General features: G+C 48.0%; 1 protein-coding gene across 4 annotated transcripts in view; it reads right to left on the bottom strand.

The window, feature by feature from the left end:
• Positions 1-3469, bottom strand: part of LOC110316610 (amiloride-sensitive amine oxidase [copper-containing]) — a 24018-nt gene extending 20549 nt beyond the window's left edge. Inside the window, exons 1-3 of one of the 4 annotated variants that reach the window (XM_029535554.1) lie at positions 3349-3469; positions 2149-2332; positions 581-658 (exon numbers count right to left, since the gene is read on the bottom strand). The gene's annotated coding sequence lies outside the window, so the exon portion shown is untranslated. The remainder of the gene's footprint in view (positions 1-580; positions 659-2148; positions 2333-3348) is intronic. The other 3 variants (XM_029535553.1, XM_029535555.1, XM_021191019.2) reach the window with 3 other exon arrangements.
• Positions 3470-8315: the final 4846 nt, after the last annotated feature.

Here is an 8315-nt window from a genome sequence, read left to right as displayed (position 1 = left end):
ACTGAGACGCCTTGGCACTGAGACGCCTTGGCACTGAGACGCCTTGGCACTGAGACGCCTTGGCACTGAGACGCCTTGGCACTGAGACGCCTTGGTGGACTGGCTGGTAGGGAGGAAGCTGGCCAGATCTGGGCCTCCTCTTAGACTTCAGCACCCAGAGGGAAAGTATAGCGGAGGGCTGGCCTAACCGGTAATACTGCGCAGCAGAGGGAGGAAACCAAACCTGAAAGGGGCTCTGCACAGGGCTGTTATCAGAAAAAGACACCAGTGGGTCTGTGTTCAGGAAGAAATCCCCCTGCAAGGCAGACTCCGTGGCATTGTAACCTGCAGCTGTGACAGTGCCAGTGCCCACTCCCATTAGCATTTCTGAGAAGGAATCCTTTGACCTGCCTTAGCTTATGTCCACTCAAGTATAACCTCCCAACCCCCAAATTCAGATTTAACCTCTGTTTTTGTTGGGTTTTGTTTTTGTTTTTGTTTTGTTTTGTTTTGTTTTTTTGAGACAGGGTTTCTCTGTATAACCCTGGCTATCCTGGAACTCACTCTGTAGACCAGGCTGACCTCAAACTCAGAAACCCACCTGCCTCTGCCTTCCGAGTGCTGAGACTAAAGGTGTGCGCCACCACTGTCTGGTTCAGATTTCACCTCTTGAGGAAGTCTGTCCACAAAGTCAAACAGCAGTGTAAGTATTTTGGCCACCAAATGTCACTTTTGTCACAAACTGACCTGTTAGAAAGCGTACCTGGACCTTTCTAATGGGTTATTTAAATCCAGTCACTGCAAAGACCTTGTCTTTAAGGAAAAGATTAGATCCTGGGCCCTGGGCCCTAAATAAAACTCTGACCATTTCAAGTTGATGTTCATGGATGCTGTCCAACCAATCTGTTTGTCCAATCAATTTTTCCTGATATATCAGGCAGAAAGCCATTTCTACCCCCAAGGACAGGTTACGGCCAGAGTTGTATGTCAATTGATAATAACCAAAGGAGCTTAGAGAACTAACTTTCTTCTCCTTAAGATAAGGGGGGTAAGAAGGGCTGAAGAGATGGCTCAGTGGTTAAAAGCAGTTGCTGTTCTTCCAGAGGACCCAGGTTCAGTTCTGGAACTCATGTGGTGGTTCACAACTCTAAGCCCAGGGGATCTGACACCCTTTTCTAGCCTCTCCAGACACCGGGCACATACACAGTGCAGACATACATGCAGGCAAAACACCCTTACACATACAATAAGTTAATTTTAAAATGACTAAGGAGGAAGAAATCTCTGGTGACAGAATGGCGTAGACAGGGCTCCCCATGGGATGGCAGACAGATTCTTGAGCCCTTCTTCACAGTCTGGAAAGTGAAGGTGTGTTCCTCTTCTCCTGACAGCTGTGCATGAAATGACCCTGTCCCTAGCCCTTCCTACCATCTACTCTTGTCCCAGGGACAAAGTGCACTATGGGTAACAAGACACCACAGGTCCACAAATTAACAGGACACTTAATCATATCTTATATGAGGAAAACATTATCTCAAGACACAAGGATGACTCTTACAACACACCACTTTCATGAGCAGTGCAAGATTGGTAGACCCTGGATGACTCTAGCAACCCCAAGAGAAGGGTCTGCTCTTTCTTCTGAGTTGAGGCTGATGAATCTCTCAGTGTTTCCCCCTCAAACTTTCCTCATGTTCCTTCCACATACCCTCTTCATATCCCTCCCCACACCTCTTCCTCATCTTCTTTCCCCTCAGGCCCTCCCCACTTCATGAGGAAGGCCTCTGTGTGACTTTTGCTATTGAACTCACTCTGTTTGCACAGCAGTTTCTATTGCTGATATTATTGATGAAGCAGTGAATTTCCTCCACTTTGTCTAAGACAGGATCCACGTGCCATCCCAGGTCCTGGTAAGGAGAGCTGCGGATGTCCCAGTGAGCCAGAAGGGCCGCACCTGCCTCAGTGTTCTGCCTCACTGTCCTATTCCCTGGGGTACCCGGTTTCCATTTCCTGCTAAGGCCGGCTGAGTGTGTAGACAGCCCTGCCCTGGATGAAGCAGGGGAGGCAGCTCTTACAGTAGCGTAGTTAGGTTAGAAGGGTTGGTGATGTGGCGGTGTAGGAAAGAGACCAAATACAGAGGGCCCAGGAAGGACCATTATCAGCAGGTACCTGGAGGAGAGGCTCCAGGCAGACAGGCAGTGACAGCAAACAAACCTCTGAGGCCAAAGTCTCAGACCATGGCTTCTGGGCCTCCATCTTGCTGATGCAATGCTTCCTCTTCCAGTTCAACATTTTTCAGCCTGATTCCACTTGAGGTTCCCATTTGCTGAAGCAATAAGCAAGGAGTCTTTCCCTAAGAAGAAAATGGTGCAGTGCTGGATCTGAGGACAGGCTAGACGGAGCAAGGCTGGATGGGATGACTGACATCTGTGTTCTATTTGGGCCTCAGGAGGCAGCTGACTTGCTAGGATGTTTCAGTCAGCAACTGACTCCCCTGCTTCATCCAAGACAGGGCTGTCTGCACACTCAGCCGGCCTCAGGAGGAAATGGAAACCGGGTACCCCAGGGAATAGGACAGTGAGGCAAAACACTGAGGCAACTGTGGCCCTTCTGGCTCACTGGGACATCCGCAGCTCTCCTTACCAGGACCTGGGATGGCACGGGGATCCTGTCTTAGCAAAGGGTCTGGGAGGGGCTCAGTTGGCAAAGTGCTTGTGTCTGAGTGTCGAGGGCCTCGGCTCAGATCCCCAGTGCTCACGAAGACTTTCTGAGAGCTGGGCATGGTGATGTGTTCTTCTAATCCCAGCACTGAGGGTGCGGAGATGGGGTAGCCCTAGAGCTTGTTGGCCAGCCAGCCTAGTTAACAGGTGAGCTCGAAGTTCAATGAGAGATTCTGTCTCAAAAAATGTAAGGTGAAGAATGCCTAGAAAACACTCTACACTGACTCCTGGCCTCTATGTGCACATGTATATTATCTACATGAACAACGAGATGGCTGGAAATCAGGTCAGATCAGTAGTTAGCCCTACGATCTAGCCCTTCAGACGGAATGGGGCCAGGCGTGGAACACACCTTGACTGACAGTTACTCGTTTCTTACTTTAAGCTGTCAGAATCAGGTAGAAAATCACTATCTAGTCACTGGTGGCTTCTCCTTAAACCTGAGACTCGTCTTCAATCCAATGGCTCTGCTGGGAAGTGATTCTGATCAGCCCATGAAGAGGACAGGGCCTCTCACAGGGACAGGTGATAATTAAGGGTTCTTGAACCCTTAATTCCTACTCTGGAAACATAAGAATGCCCCTTCCTTCTCTTGTTGAAGTATACAGGGTGTGCCAATCGCTTATCCCCAGCCTCTTATCCTACTCACCACAGGGATAAAATCTGTCAGGTGCAGAGTGATGTCAAAGATGCAGCAGGCTACGGATCCACATCTAGTATGAGGTAAAGTATCTTGAAGCACAAGGAAGCAACTGTTTTAAAGGGTCATTTTCATGGGCAGTGGAAAATTACAGAACCCCGGAGATGCAGGAGTTATATACCAGCACAAGAGGGACTCTCATTTCTCTAGACTACTGATCCATATCTAGTATGAGGAAAAGTATCTCGAAGCACAAGGAAGCAACTGTTTTAAAGGGCCATTTTCACGGGCAGTGGAAAATTACAGAACCCTGGAGATGCAGGAGTGACATACCAGCACAGAAGACACAAGAGGAACTCTCCTTTCTCCTGTCTAGGTCCCATCTGATTGGACAGAGCTCACCCACACTGCAGGCTGCTCTTCCAGACTCAGTCCACTGACCCATGTGCCAGCCCCTTCCAAAACACCTTCATGAGCACACCTGGAAAATGTCACTACAAATTCTCCCTGCCCATTCATCTTGCTGCTGGCTGCCTTCCTCACAGCTGTGACTATGGAAGGGACGCAGGTGAGATGCTTGTGTGATACAGAGGAATGAACATATGAGAATGAAATCCATAAAGCCCCTTATTGGGGAAAGGAAAGGTGGATTAATTATACCCTACAACTCCTGAGGGGACCCAGAGGAGAGAAGGGACGAGCAAAACAAAGGGCAAAATGAAAGCTGAAACTGTGGCAGCCATAACTGGAAATGCCATGGATGCCCGCAGCTCCAGAGACGCCCGGAGGAACTTGCGTTAAATACAAGATGGGATCCTGGAGAAAGACTGCACCATGTCTCAGCTGACATCCTGACACACCTGCCAAGAGACAGGTGGGACACTTGGCATTGGTGATGAGGACACAAGAGACATCTAGAACGCTGATGGCCATGGAAGGCATGGAAGACTAGCGAGGCCAGGAGAGAGTCGCATTATCTCCCCCAGAGAATATTATCATCACCTCTGAGAAGCCCAGCATAACTTGGGCCATGATGGAAAAGCAGATTCACCTTCTCACAGAGAGGATGACAGCTTATTCAATTTTACCTACATTTGTAGGTAAACCTACTTGTTAGCCCACAACTGTTACCGAGGAGAAAGGTCATGTTGATGAAATTCATGTCCCTAAACAAATAGTGACTCATGGCAATGGTCATCAAGAGATGGTAGTGAGACCTCGGAGGGCAAGAGAAAAGTTGGTCCATGTAGGAGTCCCTGCAACCTTAACAGGCCGCAGAGAGGTGAGCCAGGAGAGGCAAGAAGGCCGTTCAGCTCAACAGGACTCAGGAGCAGTGTCAGCTCAAACATCAGGAGGCCAAGTAGTTTATTTTAGTCACATTTAAGCACAGCACAACTTGGCGAAAACTCTTCTGGTGATAATTAACTCAACCCTGCAGGCATAGCAAGCACTCACAAATCTCCTTAAGGAACAAAGACGGCCAAAACCAAATCAGATGTGAGCAAATAGAAATTCTTTGTAATAGGTCCTGTAGATTGACTGAGGAAGGCAAATCTACAGTCGGGGTCTGGGAGGAGTCCAGTGCGGGGGAACAGCCAGCTACACCGATAGTGAGTGCCAAGGCCATCAGGCTAATAAGCATGTCCGCTCCAGCTTCCTGGGTGGGTAGCGGGTATTGCATCTCTTGCCTTGAAGGAACAACCCGTGAGCTTAACATTTCAGGTCCCCGCGCCCCCCCCCCCCCCCCGTGCTTATCTGTGAACACAAAGACCTCCAAGCCCCCTGCAGACCTCCAAGCCTCCTGCAGACCAGGAAGCAGGGAGGCTACGTAAGGACCCCTTCTATCTCACCAAGGTTTTAACTCATCAGAAATTAGAACCAAGAGAGACTACTGGGGAGGGAGGAGACCTACTGGGAGCAAAGACATGATTGGTGGGCACACAAGGAAAGGCTGCTTTCCTCAGACAGGATGATGTAGGGGCTGCGCAGGCCTTTCATGATGCCTCTTATGCAGGATGGGGCACCACCATGACAGTGATTTGGAGGCTTTTTCTGAAGCAGGATGGGGAATCACTGTGAAGCATCAGGCCACACTTGGCTTACAGCATGGGACCCAAACCTCGTCGATGGTTAAACCCTGTTCAGGGACAAGCCTTACCCAGGAGACTAGTGATTAGGCTTCACTCACATGCCAGTCTGCAGAAGATACCAAGTTATCTCTTTCTTGATTGCAGGAGATTGGAGAGATGGAGCAACTTGCCCTTCACCTTCAGAAGGCTATCTTGCCCTTGACACAGTCCATACTACTGGGCTTTGAAGATTTTCAATGAGGCAGAAACTCATTGTCAGGTTTATGAGGTACACAAGTACTTTTCTAATGTGCCCAGGATGAATGCCACTTCATGCTTACCAGCTTCACACCATCGATATAGCGAGTAAGTAATGCCTTGTGAAAGCAAAAGGCAATCAAATCCCTGTGGACTAAACTGTGACTTCAGGCTAGAGAGCTGGTATATCCCCGGGGCTGAATAAAGAAGCTATATTTAGCTTTGTCAACTGAAATTAAACTGCTTCTGGTGGGCCTTGTGGATAGGGAGAGTGGAAAGGGCCCTTGCCAGATCTGCATAAGCAAGTGCCTGGGGATGTGTTTATCTGCTCAGGCTGTGAAACCACATCTGGGAGAGCAGCTACAATTGTGATTGCCACTTACTTAAGCTTACCACTTCCAGACTCCAGAATCCACTGGTCTGCCTTTGTGAGAGTCAATAGAGAACTGTATGGAGATGTGGCACCTACGTGTTCTTAAGTCCTGATCGCGACACTGATCTCTACAACCCTGTCAAGAATGCAGCTCCCATGCAGAGGCTGCTGCACAGACTCTCTGGCCTTCCCCACAGCAGCCCAGTCTCCATACTTTCCCTTCTTCAGAAAACAAGTATGGGGATTCTGACAATGACTAAGAAAGTCTGTGCCAGTTATTCATCTTATCACTGGAGAGGTGACTACAGGATGGATCTCCCTCCCCCATGTGAGTCAGAGCTTAGCTGAAACTTCATGGATCACATGACCTTCCTAAAGTCTACTCTGGCTGGGGAGCTCGAGGATGTTTCGGGTCTTATGAAATCAGTGTTGGTTCAGAACTGTACTCTCCTAAGAATCTCCACCCCAGTGCACAGTTACACTGGGTAGCAAAACCACACAGCTCCCTTTGACAAAGCCTAGGAGAGATATTAGCAGTATAAATGCCTAGTGTGTGGGGTCACCCTAAAGGGAGCTTAGCTTCTCTGTCTTCTCAGCGTTCTGAGATTGACTGAGTACCACTGAGCCTGTGTCTATGATGTGAGATACACTATTTTTCAACTGGCATGAAAGTTTTCTGCTTGCCCAGATCAAGCAGGAATCCAGTAGACATCTTATCTATTTTGCCTTTAGGAACAGAACATTCAGCTCAGAGTCAGAGGGCTCTCCAATCCAGCATGCTCTGATTGTTGCCTTGCCTTTGATGGCTACTTTGGTTGCCATATTTTGGAGTGTCACTACTTGGTCCCTACCATCTCCAGGCCAAGTTATTCTCATTTCACTTCCAACTGTGAGGCAGCAGTTCTTACAGTAAGGTCTGGTCAATAGAGAGGGCTGCTCACGTTGCTTTTCAAGGGGCTATGGATCTGTGCACAGCCTATTGTTTGAGGTATTGGTCAAGCATATATCTTCTGAACCCTCCCAGTATGTTGGAAGAGACTTAATGATTACTCTGTGGTAGAAATGCAATTTGTCCTTACCTTTGAATCCTTTCTATGCTAGCCCAAGGTGATCAGACCTTTCTAACTTGCTCCCAATGGGCCACCTTTTGGTCCACATATTAGCTAACCAGTCAAACTGTTCGCCTCATTCCTAACTCCCTGAGCTACACTGTTAAATACACACTCTCTGTTTGGGGAAGTATATCAATAAGTTTATCCAGATCCACATTTATGTTTCTTCCACAAGTATCTCCTGCATGTAAGTCAACGGGTCTATTCCCTGAATTTATATTTGTATAAATTACAAAACTCAGGAAGTTCTTTGGACCAGAACACATCTCCCCATGAGTCAGACTTTGTGCCTCACTTTCAGAGGCCTGCTGGACTTTAGCTTGTAGGTCTAGAAGCAAAGGGAAGTGGTGAGTCTGGGTCCTGGAGAGACTTAGCATCATCTTACAACCACGTAAGATAAAGGAGCTGCCCTGGGGAGGCCGTTATGGTCTACACGGCAATGCAGGCCTAGGTTCCCTAGAGCTAAGTGGAAAGGCTGGTCACACTGTGTGAGGAGATAACTACTCACTTCTCACATCACGGGTGTGAGGGAACAGAGGAGATAGAGAAACCACTTCAATTCATAAGCAAGACATCTGAATTCAGAAATTCCATCTCTAGCCTCCTTCAGATTCTTCCACACAGCCCCATCCTAACTTGCAAAATCCCATTTTTTCCCCCAACCAATGATCTTGCCAGCACAGTAGATGTCCCCCAGAGGTTGCACATTCAGTGTTCACTGTAACTCAGCAACTATACAATGGACAAGCCTTGATTTCAGCAGTTTCAGCCTGCAATGACAAGGAAGGTTCATCTCAAGGCATACCTAGAGACTTCCAGGGTGTTTATGTGTAGCTGGGGGCAGAATCCAAGTCGTCATGGTCCTTCTTCCCCATACTTCTTGTCCTTGTCCTGAGACGCTGAGAGCAGCCAGTGTTGCTATGACCCTTGGTTCCCTTCCAGTGTTCACAAACATCATAGGTTGATCCCCAACTTTCTCTCCTCCTATAAGAGACAGATCAGAAGAACCCAGGACATTTACTTTGCATTTGTTTGCCAATGTCTTGCGGACTTTTGGTAGCATTTGCATTAGAAGTGAAGTCCTCAACATGTTTAGGTCTAGAGAGATTAAAGAACCAATTAAGTTTCTGTTTTCTTGAATTGGTATTCCTCTAGAACAATTCT

The sequence above is a fragment of the Mus pahari genome, chromosome 2 (genome assembly GCF_900095145.1).
Source record: "Mus pahari chromosome 2, PAHARI_EIJ_v1.1, whole genome shotgun sequence".
NCBI classification, from domain to species: domain Eukaryota; kingdom Metazoa; phylum Chordata; class Mammalia; order Rodentia; family Muridae; genus Mus; species Mus pahari.
The sequence above is the reverse complement of the archived record's forward strand: the minus strand, read 5'-3'. Positions and strand labels throughout refer to the sequence as shown.